The sequence below is a fragment of the Protopterus annectens genome, chromosome 2.part1, assembly GCF_019279795.1.
Source record: "Protopterus annectens isolate FY-2018-M chromosome 2.part1, PAN1.0, whole genome shotgun sequence".
In the NCBI taxonomy this organism is placed as follows: Eukaryota; Metazoa; Chordata; order Ceratodontiformes; family Protopteridae; genus Protopterus; species Protopterus annectens.
In genome coordinates this window covers 1,908,815,146-1,908,842,264 of record NC_056729.1, presented here as the reverse complement: position 1 = coordinate 1,908,842,264, position 27,119 = coordinate 1,908,815,146, and positions in this window count along the sequence as shown.

The window sequence follows — 27,119 nt, the reverse complement described above, 5'->3', positions numbered from 1 at the left end:
GGCTGTGTGGACTGCCTTGCCCACGTCAATGGCCTGGGTGACTGTCATGAAAAAGTCAACCAAGTTTAAAAGGCATGATCTGCCCTTGACAAAGCTAAACTGGATTGGATCCAACATCTGCAAGTCCCCTATGTATTCATTTATCATTCCCATTATGATCCTCTCCATAGCTTAGCAGACCAGGCTTGTCAAGCTGATGGGATGGTAGTTTCCGGGGTTGGTGGAGGCACCTCCTTTGTGAAGTGGGTCCACCATTGCCGTATGCCACTCCTTGGGCACATATCCTGAGGTGAGGCTAAGATTAAACAGCTGCCCTAACTGCAGGTGTAATTCCTCATTGAGTTCATGGAGCACACAACTGGGGACACCATCTGGTCCCATGGATAAAGTGTTTTCCGCCTTGGATAGAGCAGTTCTCACCCCAGCATTGGAGATGTTTGGGGGGCTACAATCCTCTAGTGTAGATACCCTTCCAGTTGGGGGAAGGGGGGGCAAGAAATCTGCACTGAACCTGTCAGCCAGTATGTTGGCAATGTCTGTAGGTTCAGTGATATTTACATCATTCCAAACTAATTCTGAGCATATCTGGGAGTTTCCTCCCAGGTGTCAAACATAGGTAAAAAGGCCTCATGATTGTCCCTTGAGACCTGAGCAGGTTTACTCTCAAAACTTGCCTTGGATGATTGTATGGGGGAACCCATTGTTTTACTCATAATGAGCAGGGGTGTCTTCCCTTCTACGGATGTCGCTCTATCTTGTAGTAGCTCCTTCCTTTTGTTGTAGAGCTTGTTTATGGCTGGGGTCCACCAGACTGGATGCTTACCTGTGGTAAAAAGAGTCTTTGTTTTGTTTGGGATTGCTTGATCCATGCAGTCCTGGAGGTGCTGGTAGAAGGCATTTGTAAGTGATACAGCGGCTTGGGTAATGGTGTCCGTTGGCTTGGGGGCCTTGAAAGAGACCACACCAGTCCTTAGAAATGTGAAGTCGGCATTTGAGAAGGTCTTCACTGTTTGTTTTTCTATTTGGGGTGTGGGTGGGATGTGGACTCCCACTGAGATTAGTTCATGATCTGATCTCACCAATGATGGGTATACTTCTGGTGTTGAACAGTGTGACCCCATGTTCGTGATGATGAGTTCTAGTATGTTGTCTCCGCTTGTGGGGATGGTGACCAGTTGTTCCATGGCATTTGAGTGTATGAACTCTTGGAACCTTTGGGTTAGAGTGTTGGGGCTTGATTAGTGATCCCAGTCTATATTTGGATAGTTGGAATCACCCAGTATGATGGTGTTTGGAGATACATTTATCCCCTCCAGTGTTTTCAGGACAGCTGTGTGAGGTACCTGAGTTTGAGAGGGTGGCATGTAACATGCTACAAACTGCAGAGCAGTCTTGCCTACGGTTACTGGCACCTGGATGGTCTGTGATGCATCGTGTGTTGCCACCAACCTTGAGGTGAGGGTGTCCTTGATGAATATGGACACCCACCCTCCTTTCTTGGTGTTGTCTGGATTTTGGTGCCGGAACGCATGATATGAGATAACACCCGATAGTGCCAGGGTGCTGTCAGAAGCCGTGAACCAGGTTTCAGGCACAGCACAGACATCAATGTGCTACATACTGAGAAGGGCGTTGAGTGTGTGCAGCTTGAGGGTGAGACCTCTGGCATTGAGCAGCATTACCCTTAGTATCTTTCCTTTTCTGTGTTCTAGGGTGGTAGGTGTAGAATATGATTCTTGCATAAAAAAGGCACAATTGGGGTGGCAAGAGCATCAGCCGAAATCCGGAAGCCCAGGGGTGACAGGTGCAAGCCATCCCTTGCAAATCAGCGTGGCCTGTCCAGCATGTCATTCCAGGCAGACAGACATTGGACCCCCTTTGAATGACACCATAGTTTAAGCAAATTAATACAGCTGATCATCTTGTCTCTGTTTATGTGGCATCATACTTGGTGAAGGTAGGATACTGCTCAAGGTCAGGGTCATACCTGCCTGGCCTACATAATCAGAGGGATCCTCTATGTCTCTTTCCATGTAGTCCAGGGAGGTACATCTCAGGTCGTTCACACCAGCATGGATAATGACTGGGTCAGACTTGTACTTGCAGTTGAGTGACCTGAGTGCTTGCATTATGTGGTGGATTCCAGTGCCCGATAGGCAGCTTACTGTGACCTCCTCCGTACTTTCGATCTGGTGAGCGGACGTCAGTGTGTCTGACTATGGAGTCACCTATGACAAGTGTGTCTGGCATTGTGTTTGGTCTTAAGGGCTGTGACTGTTTGGCACACTGACTCTGTGGTCTATGTGTTGCATGTGCTGTGCCATGTGGAGGCAGTTGTGTGGGTGTCTGCTGTGGTGGCCGCTGTTTTGGTAGAATTCTGATCAGAGCCTCCGAGTATGTCTTTGTGTGTCTATGTGTAAGATTTTAAGTTGTGATAGTGCTATGTGAGACTGGGTTTGTGATGTGTGTGGTTACCTTCACCTTCTCTCTGGTCTTGCTAGTCCTATGTTGAGAGAGCTCAGCCTCCACTTTGGCTATATAGTTGCATCTCTCACATGTATGTGTGCTTTATGGGAGAAGGAGAGGGTTGTCAGTGTACATGAGGCAATTGTAACATTGCCTCAATATTTCCAGGTTCACCAGCTGAGCAGGAGGACACTAGCAACTGATCCCTAGACATGCTAGAAGGAATAGACAAAACAATGTTGGAATACAGGGAGATATCAAGCCCCCCAAACCACATCATAGTGCTTGACTGACAATACCTACACATACACCACAGTTTCATAGTGTCATAGTTTACTAGTAGGCTATCTGCCCTAGTGCATGTATATGCCTAGCCATAGTGATGTGGCTATTGCCACCCCTTATAGTGGTAATCAGTGTACAGAATAGATTCCGAATATTGTGCCTCTGACTTAGTAGTGACACATTATGACCCCCTTACGTAATTGAATAACATGACTGTGCCTCTGTCTAGTCTGTGCCTCTGTCTCATATGCATTTGTCCAGATGTCTCTTGAAGAGAGTCAGTGAGGGACTCTGTCTAACATGAACTGGGATACTCTGCTAGAGTGTGAGATGCCTCTGAGTTATGACTCTGTCCCTCCAGCATGTCCTATACATGTATGTGCTGAGGTTCAAATCTTCATCTCTCATGGTTCTGGTGGATTTGGATTGCTTGCAGTGGAGCATGTCCACCAAATCCTGATTGGACACGGTCTTGTATGTCAGGCATAGGTCACCTGTAAGTATGCAGTATGACACTGAATAAAGCTGGGTTTCCTCTATTCTGGAAGCATATAACATGTGTTGTAGACCCCTTATCTTCATGGTAAGGTACCTTTGGGGTCTCTCCAGCTGTTGCAAGTGCTGGGTGAGGTACATACCAAATGGGGCTTTGTATTCAATCATGGGCCTGATAAGGGAGAAGTATAGTGGTACAATGACCTCCTATGATCTGGATGGAAAACCCTCCATGATAAGGTGGGCAAGATAGAAAGTCTTTCTAACCACTTTGGCAACATGGGTGTCAAATGAGATGTCACTATCTACACGTGTCCCCAGGTGTCTGATTTGTTTTCTGTGCTCAGTGGGTTGCTGTCTATGTATTGATCTGTGGGTACTTTGTTCCTCCCAAAGGGCATGACTACACATCAGTTGCATTCAGTTTCAGGCCATGAGTCTGGCACCAGCTGTCCGTCTTTGTGACGGCATTCTGTAGGATGTGTGCCGGCTGATGTATTCACTATGGTGCCTAGGTTGCAGTCATCTGCAAACTTTGTCAGCCACAACCCTCCTATGTTTGCTTTCACATCTGAAAAGTAAATACCAATTAAGAGGGGTCCCAGGACACATCCTTGTGGGACACCACCTGTGACTGGCTTTGAATCTGACAAGGCACCTGCAATGTTGACTTTATGGGTTCTGTTTCCTAGCCATTTTGCAACCTATCCTGTGACATATGGTGTTATATGTCAGCTGTTGAGCTTGTCTATGATGCCTGAGTGGGGTATTGTGTCACAGGCCTTAGCCAAGTGCAGGTAGGCTGTGTGGACTGTGTAGCCCTCATCAATGGCCCTACTGACAGTTTCATAGTAGTCAACTAGGTGCAAAAGGCAGGATCTGCCCTGTACAAAGCTGAACTGGGTGGGATCAAGGGTCTGTAGGTCAGCAATGTCTCTGTGTAAGAGCTCCATAATGACTCTTCCCATAGCTTTGCAGACAAGGCTGGTTAAGCTTGTGTGGTGGTAGTTGCCATGGTCTGTGGAGGCATCTCCTTTGTGGAGTGGGACCACTGTTGCCATACGCCAGTGTTCAGGTACATATCCTGTAGCAAGGCTAAGGTTAAATAGCATTCGTATATACGAGTCCAGCTCCTTCTGGAGTTCACATAGCATGCAACCGGGGATACCATCAGGTCCTATTGATGCTGTGTACTTGTCTTTGCTGAGTGCGGCTCTCACATGGACATCCAAGATGACAGTGAGGTTACATACAGCTGTGATAACTATCTTCTTTTGGGGGTGAGGAAGGGGGTAAATCGCACTGAAGCTGTCCGCCGGAATGTTGCCAATATCTGTCAGGTCACTGGAATATATGTTGTTGTGTACCAACTCTGAGCATATCTGAGGGTTCCCAACCAGGTGTCTGACATAACTGAAGAAAGCAGTGTGGTTACCTTCATTGTCTTTGGTGATTTATGTCCCCAAGTTGACCTTGCATGTCTTTATGAGATAATTTAGCTTTCCACTAGTGCTAATCACAGCTGTCTTCCTTTTGGAGATGTAGCTCTGTCTTGCATTAGTATCCCTCATCTGTTATACAGTTTGTTTATGGCTGGGGTCCACCAGACAGGCCACTTTCCCTTTGTGGAGAGGGTCCTGTTTTTATTTGTGATTGCATGGTCCATGCTTTCTGACATCTAGCTAAGGGGAGGTCATTGTGGTTCTGCAGTTATCTTTCATCAGCATTAGAAATGACCACAACAGCCCCTGTGGGGTGTACCTCATGCAGACACATCCAGCAACTGTAAAGTCCACAACAGTACCTCACCAGGAGTATGAAAGAGCTGGAACACATGTAATGTGTCGCCTGATTAAACAGAGTGCAGCTCCACACACTGCCATGCTGTCCACCCAGATGCAAGCTGTGCCTGATGTAGAAAGCCACGTCCAAGCTGGAATCAATGCACATGCTGCACCTTGTACAATCTGAATGGCAGGGAGCTATGCACATGAGGGACCTGAACCCCAGCACTGACATACATAGGACAGGCTGTACTGCATTATCCATAACACAGAAGCCACCCCACGCATGAGTAAACTACCAGTACAGGTTATCCGTAGAGTCACTTGTTGATTCCCTTCAACAGGAATCCTAATGAGTGGATGGGAGATGGTAGGTTTACCCTGGGTATCAATGTTATGTCACAGGTAGACAGAGGCACAGTATACTAAACAAGACATATGTCATGGCAAACTACACTTACAATGTGTTGACAGACAAACACACTCTCCGACTAGCATTAGAAATGGCCTAGGGCACATCGGTAGTGTTTGCCAATGTACACCCATGTTGTGGAATACACTACTGATGTTGGATGAGGCTGTTGTAAGTAGTTCACATCTGAACATAATGCAACATGGTCAGATAGGTTCATAGGTACATAGGTTTATACTAGGCTATCTTCCCTAAGGCAGGTATAAGCCTAGCTCAGAGTTTGTTGGCGTACACCACCCCTTATATGGAAACAGTACTGTGCCCATTATTATGTCGTGCCTCTCTCCAGCAGTGACACAGTGACGATCCCCGGGTTAAACGTATGACCTTCCATCCACAGGTCAAGATACCTCTTGAACACAGCCAGCAAGGTGCTCTGCCTCACATGGACCAGGATTGTATTCCACAGCATAGGGAGTCTCCGAGTGATAACTCCATCCCTCCAACATGTCCAACGTACATCCATGCTAAGGTGTAAGTCACTTGCACTAGTGGTTCAGGTGGATCTGCCGATTCTGAGGTGGGGCATGTCCATTAATCCCTGTTTGGACATGGCCTTGCATGTCAGGCACATGTCACCTCTAAGTAGATGGTATGTGACTGAATAGAGTGGGAGTGTCTTCAATCTGGCAGCATATGACAGATGTTGGGGTTCCTTTATCCTTTAGGTGGGGGACATTCAGGATGTCTCCAATTGCTGCAGATGTTGGGTGAGATACATCCAGAATAGGGCATTCTACTCGATCACCGGTCTGATAAGTGAAGAGTACAGGGGAACAATGACCCACTAGATCTGGATGTGAATCCCATCCTGATCAGGTGGGCAATGTAGAAGGTCTTTCTAGCCACTTTAGCAACGTCAGTGTCAGAAGAATGGCGACTGTCAACCTGGGTCCCCAGGTCCATGATAACCTCCTCTGTGCTTAGAGGATTGCCACCTATATGGTAGCTTGGGGTTATGTTGCTTTTCCCAAAGGGTATGTCTACACATGTTGTGCACTTTGACTTCAGGCCATGGCTCTGGCACCAGCTATCAGTTACCGTGAGTCCCTTCTGAAGGATATCCGTGTCTGATGCACTGTCCACTATGGCGCCCAGTGTGCAGTCATCTGCAAACGTTGTCAGCCAAAGTCCTCCCATGTTGGCCTGTACTTCTGAGAAGTACATGACAAACAATAGGTGGCCAAGGACTGAGCCCTGTGTAACACCACCTGTGACCAGCCTGGAGTCTAACATAGTGCCAGCAACTCTAACCCTGTGGGTCCCATCCTTAAGCCAGTTTGCAACCCATCTTGTGACATATGGGTTTACATTTCAGTTGGTAGGCTTTTCCACAATACCTGAGTGGGGTATTGTGTTGAAAGTGTTTGCAAGGCCAAGGTAGGCTGTATGGACTGCCTTTCCCTCAACAATGGCCTAAGTGACCGTTTTGAAGATGTCAACCGAGTACAAAAGGCATGATCTGCCCTTGACCAAGCCAAACTGGGACGGGTACAATGTCTGCATGTCCCCTATATCTTTGTTTATGAGCTCAATTATGATCATCTCCATAGCTTTGCAGACTAGACTTGTTAAGCTTATGGGGCAGTAGTTACCAGGGTCCGTAGAGGCACCGCCTTTGTGCAGATGTGCACAACTGGACCCTAACCAGGCTGTTGTGCACACTACGGAAATATAAAGCAGTGATAGGACTAAAGCCCAGGATACTGACCACCACAGTGAAAGTACTGAACCACTACACTATACAGTACTATAGTGTTAGGTCAGTATGAACGGATGTTGACAATTGTGTGCAAAGTATCCCATGCAAAACCTGCAGGAACAGTATACTCCCTGTTGTGTTCACACAAAAAGCATTTGGACAGTAACTACACAACATGGCACAGAACACACAACCATAAACTGGAGGTATTTGTTGAAGGTCACACTCATCCACAAATGTGATGGGCTGCAGAGTTCAACATATGGAAAGCCCACACTGGGCATGCTCACACACTTAGATAAATGAGACATCTTTCACACAACATGCCATGGGAAGGCTGAACTGGGCATGCTCACACACTTAGTCCAAATGTTCCCCTTTCTAGACACTGATCATTTAAGCACCCTATAAGTATATCAGGAGAAAAGCAATCTCCCAGTAATTCGAATAGTGCTCTCTGCTAATGCGTCCGTCTGTAGTGTCATAACATAATTAGATAGGGGTTTGAATCCAACAAGTGGCAAGTGTGTGTAAAGGGGGGTAAGTGTGTATGAAAGAAGCATCCCTTTTGGCAGCTGGGAAAACACACCACAGGATGCTCATTCCACTTTCTAAACTCTGATGATGTCAGCACCCTATAAGTATATCAGGGGAAAATAAATATACCAGTAATGCAAATAGCGCGCTGTGCTAATGCATCCATCTCTAGTGTCATAACATAGCTAGATAAGGGTTTGAATCCCGCAAGTGTGAAGGTGGTTAAGTGCGTGTGTATGAAAGGGACATCCCTTTTGGCAACTGGGAAAACACACCACAGGATGCTCATTCCACTTTCTAAACTCTGATGATGTCAGCACCCTATAAGTATACCAGGGGAAAAGAAATCTTCCAGTAATGCAAATAGCGTGCTCCGCTAATGCGTCCGTCTCTAGTGTCATAACATAGTTAGGTAGGGGTTTGAATCCAGCAAGTGTGTGTGAAGGAGGGTAAGTGCGTGTGTATGAAAAGAACATCCCTTTTGGCAACTGGGAAAACACACCACAGGATGCTCATTCCACTTTCTAAACTCTGATGATGTCAGCACCCTATAAGTATATCAGGGGAAAAGAAATCTCCCAGTAATGCGAATAGCGCACTCCGCTAATGCGTCTGTCTCTAGTGTCATAACATAGTTAAGTAGGGGTTTGAATCCAGCAAGTGTGTGTGAAGGGGGTAAGTGTGTGTGTATGAAAGGAACATCCCTTTTGGCAACTGGGAAATCACACCACAGGATGCTCATTCCACTTTCTAAACTCTGATGATGTCAGCACCCTATAAGTATATCAGGGGAAAGAAAACCTCCCAGTAATGCGAATAGCGCACTCTGCTAATGCGTCTGTCTCTAGTGTCATAACATAGTTAAGTAGGGGTTTGAATGTAGCAAGTGTGTGTGAAAGGGAGTAAGTGTGTGTGTATGAAAGGAACATCCCTTTTGGCAACTGGGAAAACACACCACAGGATGCTCATTCCACTTTCTAAACTCTGATGATGTCAGCACCCTATGAGTATATCATGGGAAACAAAATCACCCACTAATGCGAATAGCTCGCTGCGCTAATGCATCCATTTCTAGTGTCGTAACATACTTAGGCAGGGGTTTGAATCCAGCAAGTGTGTGTGAAAGAGGGGTGGGGGTAAGTGTGTATGACTGAAATATCTCTTTTGGCAATGGCAACTAGGAAAACACACTACAGGGTGCACATCCCTCCTCCTACACACAGATGATGTCAGCACCCTCTAAGTACAGCATTAGAAAGGATTTCTCCAACTACTGCAAATAGCACACTTTCCTAATGTGTCTGCTTCTACTGTCATAACGCAGTTAGGTATGGGTTTGAATCTTGCAAATGAAAAGTATGTGTTTTACTGTGGGTGGGGTTAGTGTGTGTGCAAAATGATGGGGGTGTGATGTGGCTTTTGCCACATGGGGCTATGCACTGCAGGGTGCACATTACCCTTAACAAGCAGTGATGTTGACAGCACCCTATACAAACAAAACTACAAAAGAGAAGGTGGTGGTACCAATAACACATGTAAGGTAACACTTCTTCAAGTAATGTCCACAACACGAAGTAGGATAAATGAACAATCCTTTTACTCTATACAAATAACATGACAACAGACAACTGCCAGTACTCAGTATAGTGTTACATGCTACTGTACCAGAATATACCTAGATAGTGTTTTGAAGCCTGAATGTGGCAAGTGTGTGGATGTGGGATGTGTCTGTGTGTGCATTCCCGTATGGGAAACATGTTTGATGTGGCAATCAGGGTACCACAGTACCTGATGCACATTACACCTTTGAACTGATGAGGTTGCCTGCACCCTGTGAGTACAGGTAGAGAAGAGGAAGTCGGTAGTAAACAACATAGTGCACTTCTCAAATGTGTACCTGTCATGTATCGACAGCAACTCATGTAGGGTAATAAATAATGGGAATGGCAGGTGAGCGTGTGCATGTGTGTGGGTAGCAGGGTGTGTATAAATGCATGTGTGACAGAACAGATACATATAGCTGAATCTACATAACAGCACATGATGCATTCCCATAGTCAATGTTAGCATGTGATGGTGTGCAGCTGGTACACTTTGGTAAGTAGTATGGGTGCAGATAACAATTGAGGACATTCATACAGTTACTGCAGCAGGACTGCTGGGATATACACACAATCATAGTGGAACAGTGAACAGTTACCAACATGTTACTACTTATACACATCTATGTAGTCACCCTGTGCATCAGCAACGTGTTTACCTTTTCCTGCACCAATGTTGTAGTATGCAGGAGGTGGCACAGTGTCATCATATGCACAGGGTGTGGGTTAGGTATGCCCAAGCCAGCCACTGGTAACTCCAATTGACATGTGTGTGTATGTGTGTTTGTGAGGGGCAGCAGTACAGGGTGGACCAGTGTTGGTGCAGTGTGTGTGTGTATGTGTTTGCCCTAGGTGTTAGGTTTCTGCATGTGTGTAAGCACGCACACAGTCCCACATAATGGCTGCCATGTACAGGGTTTTGTGGACAGCCACAGACTGCACCTGTCAGGTCATCCAGATCAGTGTCTGTGGGCACGGACACGGTACCTGTGCCTGGCAGGGGTGCTACGGGCCATATCCGGTACTAACCCAGACTGGGTACTGTCATCAGAAGCAGGGGTGTGTTGACTGGACACAGTTCCCTGTTGGGACTGTCCAGAGCCATGTGCACGTGGTCTCCTGGGGCGTCTTGATGACAGCACAGACCCAGCATTGCTGGGGCTGGTGCTGGCACTTGAGGTGCGTGAGTGGGCCTGTTGTCATCCGCGGCCATTGCCAGCTGGTGCTGTTGCTGGCATACGGCCACGTCGACATCGCAAACGCACACCATCGCCCTGGCCCATGGACATCTGGTTGTGGAGCAGCTCTTCTATGCCCCCACAACGTCTGTCAATGACATCTGTGAAGTTACGGATAGCATTCGCAACATCACGCATGCCTTCTGTCATGGCTGTGCGACATGCTCTCAGCTCCCTCAGACCCTGTCTGGTGTACCTTTCCATACGTGCCTGTGCCTGCATGACAGTTCAAAACATAGTGGAGGTTGACATACCTCCTTGGGCACGTCGGCCAGAGGCAGTACGGCCACGGATGCCCCCACGAGAACCCATGGGCGACTGTCTGCATGGTACCATTGGCGGACCCTGCTCATGGCTGCCTTGTGGGGATGCATGTACCACAGGTACCACATTACCCTGATCTATGCCCACTGCAGACTGTCCATCACCTAGGGACAATGGTGACAAAGGATGTAACGGCAGGATGACTGTGCGCATTGACGGGGTTGACAGCTGTGTACTGTCAATTGGCTGACCAATGGTGGACCCAGACACACCTTCCTGCACCATTACAGACATTTCATCATCATCAGTACCTGGGGCACAAGATTCAGGTTCCCTGCTGCAGGTCACCAGAGCAGCACCAGAACCTACGGGAGGAAAACAGGGAACACAGATTACAGTCTCAACACATATTTGACAGAGATGCACTTCAATACTAATGCACACATTCAGAAATGGACACATGCACTCATGGACACTAACACACATGCACACATGGGCACAGGCACACTCGCACACATGCACACCCCACAGTAAACACACACATCAGTACCGTGTTACACTACTCTTAATTTAGTACAACTGGGTATTGCAGGTATTATTAAACACACTCACCAGCATGTCTACTACAGAGTTACACTACTCTTACTAGTATTATAAATTGTTTTTCAGGTAATGTTAAACACACTCACCAGCATGTATGCCCTGCCTCGTAGCTAGATGGGAGGGACCTGGAAGTGTGAAGAGAGTAATGTCAGTGGGCACAAGTGTGCCATTTGTTTTGCACATGATACAGTACAGTAGTACACTAGTTCCCTTATACACATCAGCTGCTCATAATGCCTGTATCACACATGCACAATTACATATCATGATGACAGATACATACCACATGCACACCTTATGCGTGCATGAAGTAACAGTGTACAGAACAGTCATATGTACATACAAGGAGTTAACTCTAATCTCACCCTTACCTCTCTTCAAATGGCAACTCAAACTGTACTTCCAAAACCACTGGCTTTGTTCTTGTTGGACTCCAGGCTAACGTCCCTCTCCCCACCCTCTCTTTACCTTTAACCCCTCATTGTGCATAAAAACTAGCTTCTACCCTGTTTCTTTCACCTTGATGTCCTTCTATGCTCTGACCTACTTCTCCCATCCCTCCCACCTCCTCTTGACTGTCTTCCTTCTTTTACTCACTTCCCTTCTTGACTCCTGCCTCTTCCCTATTATTTTATCTTTCATACTCCTTCTACTTCTCTACCCTTCTGAGCTTTAACTATTATCTATATGGCTTTTGCCTTATTGCATAACCGTTATGCTTTAGGTAGAATTGCTTTGAAACCAACAGTACATTGTGTATGACTTTAAACTGTTTGAGTTCCTTAAATGTATGTTGATTTAATTAACAGGCTGGTGTATATTTGTATTATGTTGGCTGTCTGTATTAACAACTTGTCTGTCTGCCTTTATTATGTTATGTGTGGAGCTTTTCTCCCCAGGCCTCTACTGAAAATAGACATATATCCAGCTAGACTATCTTGGTCAACAAATGTAAAAGTAATAACAATAAATAAATATGGCATCTTACCTGCATGCTCGGTGTCTTGCTGCTGTGTAGATCCAACCTCCATCAGGATGCATGACTGTTGCTGTTGTTGTTCTGGGGCTGGATCCACAACACTTAGCAGTAGCCCCTCCTGTCTGGTGAGGGGGGGATGTGTGGCCACCCCCCCACCTGTGGCAACCTGTTGCCTGCGGATATCTGCAGTACGCTGGCGGACATTTCTAATCAAATCACTGCAGTGATGTCTCACCTGCTCATATGTCCTATCATGCATGCCAACATCATTTATCCTGCTAACTAGGTTTTGCCACAGTGCAGACCTCTCCTGCTGATTCTGGGTGGTGCGTGAGAACAGGATGGCATAGTCACGCACCAGGCTCTGGTGAATCACGTCATCCTCTGCAGCAGAATATATGGGGGTTCCTTTTTGGAGCCATGTTAACCTGGAAAGGTACACAAACAGGTTATCAGTATAGTATCTCAGCAATACATGGTACACATTCTATACAGGGAGTATTAAATTGTACGTATTACTGCTTGGTTGTAACTTGATTACAGTGTAGCTATCATTCTAAGTCATTTGGACTAAGCACTTGGCCTTCAGACCAGTTGTTTTACATTAGGGAGGTTTGTGGCAACCACTGTGGTGGCAGGACACATATCTTTCATCCATTGAAGTTGGGAACTTCTGATTGAGGGCCCAGTGTACAAGTGTATTAGTTCTGGTATAGGCAGTTGGCCTTCAGGCCAGTTATTTAACATTAACAAGGTTTGTGGTCTGCACTCATGTGTGACAATAGGCTGTACTCTGCCATTCATAGCTGGGGACATCTGGTTTCAGGTTTATAGTGCCTGCATATTTGAGCTGTATCTTACTGACATTGCTACACCTTGTTTGCTGTAGCAAACACTACATCTAGGCCTCCTGGATCTACCTTTGTTTATATGCTTGTTATTTGTTAGCTTGTTATTTCACTGGTATGCTACTTCCACATAATACACAGCTTCTCAACATTTCTGTGACTCACTACTGATATCTGCATTGCTTACTGTACGTATTTCCATGTTACACATGACAGCAAGTGACTGCTTGTCATTGTTGCATTTACTTAATTGTGACACATTGCACTTAGGTTACCTGGCACTTGCTCACTGACACTTTTATATCAGTCAGCAGTAGTAGGTAATATCAGTACACCCTCACTCCCCACTGGACCTTGTTTTCAATTATTACGGAATTCACAATACTATTCTAGCATGTCCAAAGGTCAGTTGTCAGTCTCCTCCCCAGTCCAGCTGGTGAGTGTGGTACTCCAGAGACAATGTTAGAACAGCTGCATGTACACAGACAACCCCCTCCTCCTAACAACAAATTCAAACTCATGTGAGTGATACAACCATATACCAAACTGGAGGCTAGGCTCTGTCTACTCAATACCGCCATAACCAGTCTGGTGGCGAAGGAAACCAGACTCACTACACTTCCAGTCTCACATAGACCTACCACGACAGCAGAACTAACACATGATCACACATGAACATACTTGTAGGCTCGGACTACAGGTCTGCCTACACAGCAGAGACCTCCTAAGCAGACACTCAGGCAACCACTACCACGGAAACAAACACCTGCAACACACATCACACAAAGCCAATGTGCTGAACACTCACAGCCATTAACAGTAAACAACACACCTCATACACCTGTACTAGGTGCCTCTATCATCAGGCACACTGACATCACGTTCACCAGGCTTAACGAGGTGAGGGTCACGGTGTGCAGCCTGCTAGGCACTATGACCTGCCACATAACACAAACAATCAGGTGACCCCAAGGCAAGTACAGGTATGACTCAGTCAATGTCCATGCTGGTGTGAATGACCTGACACATACCTCCCTGGACTACATGACATGAGACAGTACGGAGCTCTCTGAGCACGTAGCCCAAGACAGTTTGACCCTGACCTTGAGTAGCATCCTACCCTCACCAAGAACGATGCCACAATATCAAGGCACGATGATCCCTTCCAACAATTGACTGACATACTGGTGTCATTCACAGGTGTGCCAATGCCTGCCATCTTGGGGTGGTATGCTTTGCTAGGGACAGCTTGCACCTGTCACCCCTGTCCTATTGGAATTTGGAGGAGCCTCTTGCTACACCCATAGTGCCTGTATTAGGCAAGGCTCATAAGGCAAACCCACATCCATTTGTATCACAAAGGATGAGGAAGTAAGAGTGATGCTACTCAACACCTGAAGTCTAGACCTCAGGATGCACGCACTCAAAACCCTACTTAGCATTATGGACATCGATATCTGTGCAGTAACATAAACCTGTTTCAGGTTTCACAGGAGCACACCAGTACTACCAAGTTATAGCTGTTACCATTCTTGTCGGCCCCAACACTTGAACAAGGGAGGGTTAGTATCAATATTCAATGCAGATTCCCACACCTCCACATTGGTGGCAAAGTACAACATAGGTGTTAGGCCATTGAGTACAGAAGACGTAGTTGGGGACCTGGGGAAGAAACATGGTAGCAGTCTGTCATTTGTCAACCACATGGCCAACGTGGATTGAAAGACATGTTATATAGCCCAGCTAATCATGAGGGATTCACATGTATGGCAGGGGAGGTCATTGTGCCTCTTTACTCATCCATCACCAGGCCTATAATTGCGTACAATGCACCTTTTGGGATGTACCTAACCAGACACCTACAGCAACTGGTACAGGACAACAGTACCTCATCAAGAGGATGCAATGGCTCAAACAGATGTCATATGCTGCCCAGGTAAAGGAAATCCAGCTGGACTCAGTGGCATACTGCCTGTTCAGAGGCAATCTGTGCATGCCATATACAGCCATGTCCTACCCAGCAGTAATGAACATGCTGCACCTCAGGCAATCAGAGTCCCATACAGCCACATGCTCAGGAGACCTGAACCTCAGCACTGACATACATGGACATGCTGGAGGGGCATATTCCTAACCAAGAGGCTCCATTCACTCTGTAAAGAGCTCACACTACAGGTTAGGCAGAGTCCCTCATTGACTCTCTTCCATAGGAATCTGGATGAGTGGATGGAGATCATAGTTGTACCCCAGGTATCACTTCTATGTCACTGTTAGACAGAGGCACAGTATACTAACGTCGGACAAGGGCATAGCAGCATAGCTTGTAATTGGGTGGTGAAAGACAAACACATTCTACTAGGCTTATCAATTCCCTAGGGCAAATAGCCTAGTATGAACCTATGAACATGTGTGTACTGCTATAGTACTTCTGCCATATGTTGCATGTGTGTGTGTTGTGGGGTATGCACAGGTAATGGCCAGATATTTCTGCACAGGCGACACGTCTGACACACTCTGGGTGTTCATCCCTACATACTGGATGTGTGTTGCCATCCAACCCTGTGATGTGGACACACATTACTCAGCCTGGATATACATATCCCAACAACACCACAAGCACAGTACACTACCTTGCTATGTATGCATGTAATTACACAGTTATTCACTAGTTATGACTGTGATGCTATCCATGCAGCCCATTGGGCCAGTGGAAGCCACAACACACACTGCCGGCCCCTTTGCATATGCTTACCACAGACATCCCACATACTGCATGTACTGTGCACACACATATCTAACCCAGAACATCTGCACACCACTTATTAATCCTGTCCAGTGGACTACAGATACAGGCACATTGTATAACAATAGCAGGAGGCTACTGCAGCACAGGGCAGATTCACATGAAGGCAAAGCATCTGTGGTCAGCAGTATTAAGATGCTTCACATTCACCAAATGTACAGATATTGGCAACATTGTTGCAGACAGTTTAGGTGCAGGTACCCCCCCCCCCCATTCTCCTACACATGTGGTATTAGTTATCCCAGATGACTGTAACATCCCTATCCTCTCACATGTCCAGGTGAGAGCCACCCTCAACATTGCAGAACACATAGCATCACTGTTACGAAATGGTATCCCTGGATGTGTGCTACATTCACCCCTGGAGGACATAGCACCACATGACAGACTGATATTAATCCCTGGCCATACTACAGGATATGTACCTGAACAGTACCATACATACACAGTGGTCCCACACCAATGAGGTGTAACCTCTACTGACCCTGGTAACTACTGCATCATATGCACAACTGGCCTTGTCTTCTAAGCTATGGAAGTTTTAAGTATGGGCAACATGTACAGCAATATTACATATGTATATATTTCAGGACTATGTACACACAACCTATCTCATGGACATACCTATAGATAGTGAACTATGATACATTTGGAGGTGTCACAGTAAACACAGTATTAGCCTGCTACTTTGCATTACCTGTGTTTGTGGCAGCTGTTGCTGTGTCAGTGGTGCTGCTTGCTGCTTGCTGTTTTCTGCTGCTGCTGCTGGTTTTGCTGCTGACAGTTTGTATATTTTCTTATTTCTGTCTCTCTCTCTCTCTTTCTCATTAGGTTTGTGCAATGACTGTATTGCATGTGTGGAGTGTGGGTACTGAATGCTTTTGTAGGTATCTGCATAGGCCCATGTGATGGCCTCTGCACCAATTGTAAGGCAGCATTGCCTAATTGCATACAGCCAGTTGTGTACTGATTGCATGTCTCACTGTGATTTCAGGACAGTGCTATAAAAAGGTATGTGAGATAGGCATTGCCCTTTCAGATTGTAAGGGTGTGGACCATGCTGGTATGCTGTTGGAAAATGTTCTGTGAGTGTGAAGGTTAGTACATCTCTCATGCTTCATGCTGTGATGTGAATTCAGGTTGCTGCATTTCTCCCACCTGTTCCCTGTAGTGAGTGTGTATGCATACTGACACCCACAAGTATATTTATTATGTATTGCTATATATACATATGTGTACATATACATACTATCATATATGTACATTAGCTGACAATATTGGGTACAAGCTAACAATTTTCAGGGCTGTTTCTGTTAGCACACACTAGTATGGGAATCCAGTAATTGGGACAGTGAAAGTCTGCCTGACATGCTTAGGGTAGTACACATACTATATTGCCTTTATCTTCATTCCTACTATTACATGTTCCACTTATTTAGCACTATATTCCTGTATGAGAGTCATGTCTTGCTGGTAGGTCATACAGACTAGTGTTACAATGGTCTTGTGGTAGGGCCTACTAGTATGCTTGTATTTTGCTTTCAAATTGAGTACAGGGTCTATCAATCAAAGTGCTGGAGGCACCTTCCAGCAGTTAAGGGGTTAGTAGGTCTCACAGGAGTCAGGCTGTGTTGCAGATTCTGGCTGCTGCATTTATCTTCACTGTTTCCTGTAGTGAGTGTGTATGGATACTGACACCTACAACTATATTTCATATGTATTAATGTATATTTATATGTATGTATGTGTACATATGGTTCTACCTGACTTCACCGAAACACCACAACACCGACAACGCAATCACCGAAACCACATAACCGACAGTACAAAAACACGAAAATCCACATGCCCGACAACGAAATTACCGACGGTACACAAACACGAAACCTTATACACTTCACACACCACAATCAACAAACAAAACACATTCCCCATCCAAAAACCACATACACAACACAAGCACACCAAAATCCCTGCAAACCCACACTAAACCTCACATACACAACTACCTACAACCCTGACCCAAACCCTAACCCTAAGGTCCGTCACTACCGCACACCCTAACCGCTCCCCTAACTCACTTATCCGCCCCTAACCCAAACACATTCACTACCGCACACACCTGACTGACCGGCTCCTAACCCTAACTCACTTAACCCACCCCTATCCACACTTACCTTACTCGCACCCTAACGTCCGTCACTGATACTTACACAGCCTTTTCCCATTTCGGCATCCTCAGCGCGGTGCTTTCATCCGTCGGGTCGGTCTTCTGCACTGTCGATCTTCTGGGTCCCGTCGCGTCGGTCTTCTGCACTTTCGCTCTTCTGCGGCTCCCGATTTCGCTGTCGATGTTCCGGCGTGTCGGTGAAGTCAGGTAGAACCGTACATATACATACCTTCATATATGTACATTACCTTACATTATTATGTACAAGCTGACAATTAGCAGGGCTGTTTCTGTTAACACTGAACTAGTGTGGGAATCCAGTAATTCAGCCATTAAAACTCTACCTGAAATGCTTTGGGTAGTACATCTCCTATATTGCCTTTATATTGATTCCTACTATTACATGTTATATTTATTTTAGCACGATGTTCTTGTATGGCAGTTATGGCTTAGTGGTAGGTCATACAGACTAATGTTACCAAGGTCCTGGGTTTGAGACTGGCAGTGGGAATTTATTTTTCTTTCCAAACCTTCAAAATGAGTACAGGACCTGTCAATCAAAGTGCTGAAGCCACCTTTAAGCAGTTAAAAGGGTTAGTGGGTCTCAGAGGGGTCAGGCTGTGTTGCAGATTCTGGCTGCTGCATTTATCTTCACTGTCTCCTGTAGTGAGTGTGCATGGATACTGACACCTACGACTATATTTCATATGTATTACTATATATTTATATATATATATGTATGTGTACATATACATACCTTCTTATGTGTATATTACCTTACATTATTATGTACAAGCGAACAATTAGTAGGGCTGTTTCTGTTAACACTGAACTAGTGTGGGAATCCAGTAATTCGGCCAATAAAACTCTACCTGAAATGCATTGGGTAGTACACCTCCTATATTGCCTTTATATTGATTCCTACTATTACATGTAATATTTATTTTAGTACTGTGTTTTTGTATGGTAGTCATGGCTTAGTGGTAGGTCATACAGCCTAATGTTACCAAGGTCCTGGGTTCGAGACTGGCAGTGGGAATTTATTTTTCTTTCCAGGTTTTCAAAATGAGTACAGGACCTGTCAAAGTGCCATAAAGGCACTTTTAAGCACTTAAAACCAGGTCTGCGCTCGTTTGTGCGGAGCTCACGCTTACGCACTGGCGTTGAGCTCCGCTAACACACATGCACACCCGCGCTATTTTCTTTGAAATAAAAAAAAAAGGGGTGACAGGAAAGTGGTGAAAAAGGGGTCACAAAGAGGGTAAGACAGTAGGGAAACAAGCGTGGGTTTTGCAGGAAGGATGTAGGTAAGGCCCATAGATGCCCATGTCTTTCGCAGCAACAGCTGTGTATTTCTATGTATTTTGGTGAGACATTTGAAACCTTCCACCCCTGAGAGAGGTGTCAGGACAACATTAATATTTGTTGTAGAGCCAATTGTAATTAACAGTTTAAATGTCCAGTGGACATGTGTGCAACATGGACAGCTATGTATGGGGCGTAATTTTTTTGTGGGACAGAGTGCCCTTTTTTTTTTTTCAGGTGAGAGTGGTATGTCAGGTGAAGGAAGTCGGTATAGCTGGGGAGGTAGGTTGGGTAGGTTAACAGACAAGACAGACAAGACGCATACAGGGGGTGTATGACACAAGTGGGGGTTACACAATTGACGGGGACGGAGGTTGGGATATCCAAGACGCATGAGCCCACAGATGGCAACAGTGGAACTGATATCCCACCCATAGGCAGTTGCCACTGTTCCTTCACAGCCCAGGACGGGGCTGTGCTGGGGGCTGTGTGGGAGACGGGCATGCCCGTAGCTGTGCCACCCGAGCCTCGAGCTGGCATAGGGGCCCAAGAACAGAGTCTTGGATCTCCCTTCGCACCACAGACCGGACACCTTGGAGGGTGAGTGGTCGTACTCCTCCGGCCACGCTTGCAGAGGGGGGACGGGCCCCATCCCCTGCAGTGCTTCCACCCGAAGGTGGCACAGGGCCACTGGAGGAGGGTCCAGCCTGGGCACTAGTGCCAGGTGCAGTCGCCAGCTGAGGTGGGGAGGTGGATCCGCTGGGACCCGCCTTCCCAAACGTTCTAGGTTTGTGAGTAGTTATGTTAGTTTGGGTTAGTGGCATTTTATTCCATTCAAATTAGTTGTAACAGCATGCATTGGTATTCCCATTAAACAAACACCCAGATATTCACACCATTGCACAGCGGGCATATCAATATCACATGCATTATTTGAACAGGGATACACATTCAAACAACATGCAGGGTTGATTGATGGCAACAGGCCATCAGGTTTGCAGGTATGAACAGGGCACATGCACAAACAGACATGCATATATTTTTTAAACAGACAAATGTCCATGGTTAATGAAATGTTCACATACCAAAATTTAGTGGGTGTTTACAATTGCAATTATAGGATGGGGTGGAGAAAGGAAATGATGACACATTCATAACTTACACATTGATATACATTTGTAATAGGTACACAATTAACTTGAGTCTGGTTTTTTAAAATGATTTTTATTTGGCTGTCATGCTAGACCTGTTACAAATACATCACTATCCTACTTATTTTGAATTTGATCAGATACATCATCCTGCTACACTTTGATGACAGGACAGGGGACAAGTATGGCTGTTTAGTCTGTCAGATAATGATTCATTCTATCTGCAAATTGTTTACTGTTATCACCATATACAGATTTTGGCCTAGACATTCCAGATTCAGACACACTGAAATCAGTTTGGGATGTTAATATGTACTTCCCACATGCATTTAGTTCTGTAGAAACACACTGAGGCTTATATATTCAGGGGTTATTACTACTTTATTTATTCATACATGACCCTTTCTGTCAGTCTCACACATCCTGTAACTTCACAGTTCAGGTTGGTACTTCTAGGCTTTGTTCACATATTAGACCTGTGGTGATTCAAACACTTTCCAACAGCCTCACTTCTGTCATAATTCAGCATTTCAACAGGGGATAAATCTCACATGTGACTACCTCAAATTCTGAAGCTGTACTCTGGTGACTACTGCAGGTTATACTATATTTAATTAATGGTGGGACATCTGTATTACAGCACTATTTATTTCTATCAATTATATTTCCAGTTACACTTGCATACTGATGAACATGTTGCAGCCATACCTGCAGACTTTCAATTCTTGCTTGCACATTATATTACTTTTAATCAATACACTGCAGTGTTCTGATACATGCTACACTATAATATTTATTTACAAGTACTAGGTGGGGTTACTAACCTGCATGGTGGTGCAGCCGCACCAGCCTATGGTCATGCGTCTCGCGGTTCGCAGAGCGGACACCTGCAGCTGTAATACAAAGGAAGTAATATTGGACTACACATCTCCATGGTATCAGCTAGTTGAAATCCTTACATACATGAGTAAAATGTAACTTACTCAGTAGTGGGGCGTTGGGCATATCCCGGGCCTCCTGGATCCATTGGGTCAACTGGTCTTGCTTACGCCGCTTCAGGTCCGCATGGTGGTGACGGACCTGCTCACCAATGTGTGGAATGCCAGTAGCACTGGTCAGATCATGAGCCAACCAGTCCCATGCCTCTGCCCTATATGCTCCCCATGAGACCTGGCCCTGCATGAGTTGGGCCTCATGACGGTGGACTAGGAGCCAGACCATGTATCTGGACTCCTCAATGCCCCAACGCTGTGCTCGAAAGCAACGTCCCTCACCTACTCCACTCATGCTGACTGCAGGTCTGTTCTACAATCGGTTATGCTGGGTATTCCCGCCTATGGGGCTTATATATACCGCTTTTCCCACACATTTCTGTGATTGGCCATTTTGGAATTGTATCTACTTCACTGAAAATGCTTTATCATGCTCCATTCTGGATTTTATCCCATATATATGCTATTTCTGCATTTCTAGGTATTGCTGTCATGGCTTAGTGGTTTAGTACCTTGATTCTAGTGCATGGTATCCTGGGTTCGAATCTGACCACTGCTTTTTAATTTTCCTGACAGAAATGAGTTGAGGACCTGTCAATCAAACATGCCATAAGCACTTTTAAGCACTTAAAAGCAGGTCTGTGCTCGTTTGCGCGGAGCTAACGCATGCGCACTGGCAGTTAGCTTGTGGGAGCGGTGCGCAAACGGTGTGCACTGGGATAAACCTTAATTGGCTAGTGTTAAGCTGAGCACTGCTAGTTGCAAACAGTTTCAGCCTGTTAAACCGGTGCTTAGCAACGGGCATGCAGTTTGCAGTTTTTTAAACACTACGCAGCTACGGGCACTCTGTCTCACAGCAGCTTAGCTATCAGTACATTTCTAATTATTTTTATTATTGTGTTACTTCAAAATATATGCTCCATTTCATTCCATTTTACAAAAGGATATACTTTTACATTTGTACAATACTGTCAGGGGCCTTTTTAGTGCTTATTTACAAAAAAAAAAAAGGTCATTGTGTGGGCTCAAACCCTTCCTGCCTACTCTTAAGCCGGCAACTCTACCGCTAAGCTATTTCTTCCTGGCTTACTTTGCATATTTAGTTCTCATATCCTTCTCCACTGCCTGCTAACTGCAATAGCACTAGTAGCACACCACATGCAGCACACAGTAGCACACATTTACGGGGTTTAAAAAAAATAAAACAGTTTTTATTTTCATTTTATAGCATCTGTTCACTTTGTACACTGATGGTCTGTGGGGGAATGTGTTGTGTAGTGTGTTTATTTACATTTCCATGGCCTCTCTCGTGGCTGTTTACTTTCAGCCATTCTACACTTCCGGGCGTGTCCGCATGCAGGGCTTAGCCTACGGACATGCCCCCTACTCTCTTACATGGACTTTGTAAGAGTTACAGTGTGATTCAGCATGCCTCATGCACCTCATGCATATGCATGACATGCTGACATCACACCATTTAACTGCAGCCTCCGTGTAAGAGTTATAACTCTTACACGGAGGCTTCGTGAATCTTGCCCATAGTATTCTCTATTAAAATATTGCTAATCATGTATATATATGAAGTGCCCTGACAAACATGCCCATGCCATCAGTACACTTCTAAATAATGCATACAGATAAAAGTGTAAAAGCCTTTGCTAATAAATATATATATATATATATATATATATATATATATATATATATATCTACTACTAAACAGATTTTTATTAATTACATTTCAGCGTATGTGGTATGTAACTGGCAAAATGCAAGCATACCTACTCAAAATCAGTAATCCTCTAGGCAGATATATCCCAAAGTAATAGCCTCTTTTCTGTGTTCTCCACATAAACAAGTCTAACCTTCAGTTTCCCTAGCTAAACAGTTGCCTTTTTATGCTGTAGATTCCGGGCTGCCAGCAAGTTGAAGATGAAAATGAGTTGTGAACTCAGAACTGCTGAATCCCTAATACTTGGCTCCACATACAGATCTAAATGTAGTGCAGGCACTCCTTTGGTGTTTGTTTTTAATGGATTGAAATTGTGAATGATTACTGGCAGGGAGAAGGAAAACACAACAGCAATGTAGACTGCCCTACATCCAGTGGGTGTCAGGTTAGACTTACAAAACGTTAGATATAAGTTTTTCAAAGTTGAAAAGCAGCATATGATTCAAAGGTTTAGTTCATTAACATTCAACCTCCGCTTTATTTGTTGGAAACTGCATATTATATTACCATGTTCCTAAATATCCTGGGCTGCCTAGCCCCACATAGAACAATTAAGATTCATAGTAACCCAGTTCCCTGGCTACAGAAAACCACAATATCATTACTCAAGGAAAGGGATAAAGCTTGGAAGATCTGGTGCCAACTCAAAACACCATAACTAGGCAAGCATTTCTTGAACTTTTCAATAAAGCAAAAAAACAAAAACAAATTAGGACTGATAAACAAAATCGTTAAATTTCCATCCAAAGGAAACATAGTACGAACCCACAAAAATTCTGGGCAGCAGTTAACAATATTCTCCAATCTGGCAAAACTACTACCCCCTCACACAATATAGCAGTAACAAACTCTGATATAGCTTCTAGTTTCAATAGCTATTTTACCTCCTCTGTTTTTAAACTTATAAACAATACAAAGCCCACCAACCTCACACAATCTCCTAAGGTCCAAAAAAACATTACTCCCTTCTCATTCTCACCAGTACCTACATCAAAAATCCAAAAACTATTATCTAAACTCAAACCCACCACTCTCGCTGCTGACAATCTCCCTACAAAAGTGTCTCCAACTTTCATACAAGGCCATAGCTTACCCTGTCTCCTTACTGATAAATAGATCCATCACTGAGCAAACCATTCCAACCTTGTGGAAAACCTCTTTCATCATTCCCCTTCATAAGGGTGGTCCCTCTACTGACCTTTCTAACTATCATTCCATTGAAATCCTATCACCCCTATCTAAAAGTCTTGAAACATGTATTCATTGCCAACTCCTTACCCACCTTCTCTCCAATAACCTACTATCCAAAACTCAACATGGATTCCATCCATCCCATAGCACCACCACTGCCCTACTTAATTTCATTAACACCATAAATACATGTAGAAACCAAGGCAAGCTAGTCTCTATTTTTTCTAGACTTATCCAAAGCATTCAATACAGTTTCCCACAATAAACTCTTACCTTGCCTCTCTGAGCTCAACATGGACACCACCATCTTGCTATGGTTCAAAAGTTACCTTGACAACTGTCTTCATTCTGTTAAATGGCTCAACTCTTTATCTTCCCCTCTCCCAGTTATAGTAGGTGTGCTCAGGGTTCTATTCTTGCCCCCTTCGTTTTAACACTTTTACAAACCAACTTCATTTAGCCACCACAAATACTGAAATAGTTCAATTTGCTGATGAGACAACCCTAATCTGCTCTGCACTCAACATCCAGCTCCTACAGCAAAAAGCCCAGCCATCCTTCATAGATATTGAAAACTGGTTAAATAAATCTCAACTGATTTTTAATCTAAAAAAAAATATATATATTTATACTATTCCACCCAATTAAGATTACTGACCTACCCACCTTCTCTATATTGTCAGCCAATAAGACCCTCATCACCCCAGTCCCTGATGCAAAATTACTAGGAATTACAATTGACCAACAACTACAATTCAGTAAATCCACAAAAATGAGGCACCCTATATTGCTGGAAAAAATACCTTACTTCCAAATTGAGAATTGCTATCCTATCCATGATCAACTAACAGTGGGTAAAACTGCCTGTCAGTTTATAGCCTGCTACAGACCACCCTCCCAAACCCAGGAACCCCACTCGGCCTTCCTGAGAACACTGGAAAATATGAAGCTCTCTCCAAACACCATTATATTGGGTGACTTCAACTACCCAAACATAGACTGGGAGCATTACTCTAGCTCCAACACCCTAGCCCAAAGGTTCCTAGAATTTATAAACTCAAATGCTATGGAACAACTTGTTACCACTCCCACAAGAGGGCAAACATACTGGACCTGATCATCACCAACATGGGGACTCTATGCTCCAGACCAGAAGTGTATCCCTCACTGGTAAGATCAGACCATAATCTAATCTCACTGGATATTCACATCCCGACCCCACCCCCTGCCCAGAAAACCACAGTGAAAAACTTCTAAAGCAAATTTCACACTCCTCAAAACTGAGGTGGAATCCTTCAAAGCCCCCGAGCCTGTGGAAAATACGGCACAGACCACAGAATCCTTTATAAACGCATTCTATGAACACCTTCAGGAATGCATGGATCATGCAATCCCAAATAAAACCAAGACCCAATCCTCCAAAGGCAGACGTCCTGTCTGGTGGACCCCAGCCATAAACAAACTATTCAATAGAAGGAGGAAGCTACTACATGATAGAGCAAATTCCCAAAAAGGGAAGGCATCTCTGATCAGTATTAGCAAAAAACTACGGTTACTCATAAAATCGTCTAAGGCCAGTTTCGAAAGAAAAATTGCACAGGACACTAAGGATAATCACAAGGCTTTCTTTAGTTATGTTAGGAACCTGGGTGGGAATTCCCAGATATGCTCAGAATTAGTCCAAAATGACAAAAAATACATCGAACCCACAGACATTGCTAACATCCTAGCTGACAGGTTCAGCACAAACTTCTCCCCCACCTCCCCACCAAAAGGGCAAATATCTATCCCAGCAGAGTGCTGCCCCCCAGACATCTCAGATGCTCAGGTAAGAGCTGCCCTCTCCAAAGCAAAAAACACAGCATCAATGGGACCAGATGGTGTCCCAGGCTGCATCCTACATGAACTCCAAGAAGAGCTAAACCCAAACATAAAACTACTGTTCAATCTCAGCCTTACCACAGGATATGTACCCAAAGAGTGGCATACAGCAACAGTGGTCCCTCTCCACAAAGGTGGTGCCTCAACGGATCCTGGAAACTATCGCCCCATAAGCCTGACTAGCTTGGTCTGCAAAGCTATGGAAAGGATCATCATGGACCTCATAAATAAGGATATTGGGGACCTGCAGACACTGGATCCTACCCAGTTCAGCTTTGTTAAGGGCAGATCCTGCCTCTTAAACCTGGTCGATTTCTTTGAAACAGTCACCAAGGCCATTGATGAGGGCAAAAGCCTTCGCTACAATACCTCACTCGGGCATTATAGATAAGCTTACCAGCTTAAATATAGGTTCATAGGTTCATAGGTTCGTACTAGGCTATCTGCCCTAGGGCATTTATAAGCCTAGCCAGAGTGTATGTGGCTTACACCACCCCTTAGGATGAGAATACTACGCCCTTTTAGGGTTTAGTTTACTATGCCTCTGTCTAGTAGTGACACAGAGATGACCCCCGGGGTAAACCTACGATCTCCCATCCACTCCTCGAGATTTCTCTTGA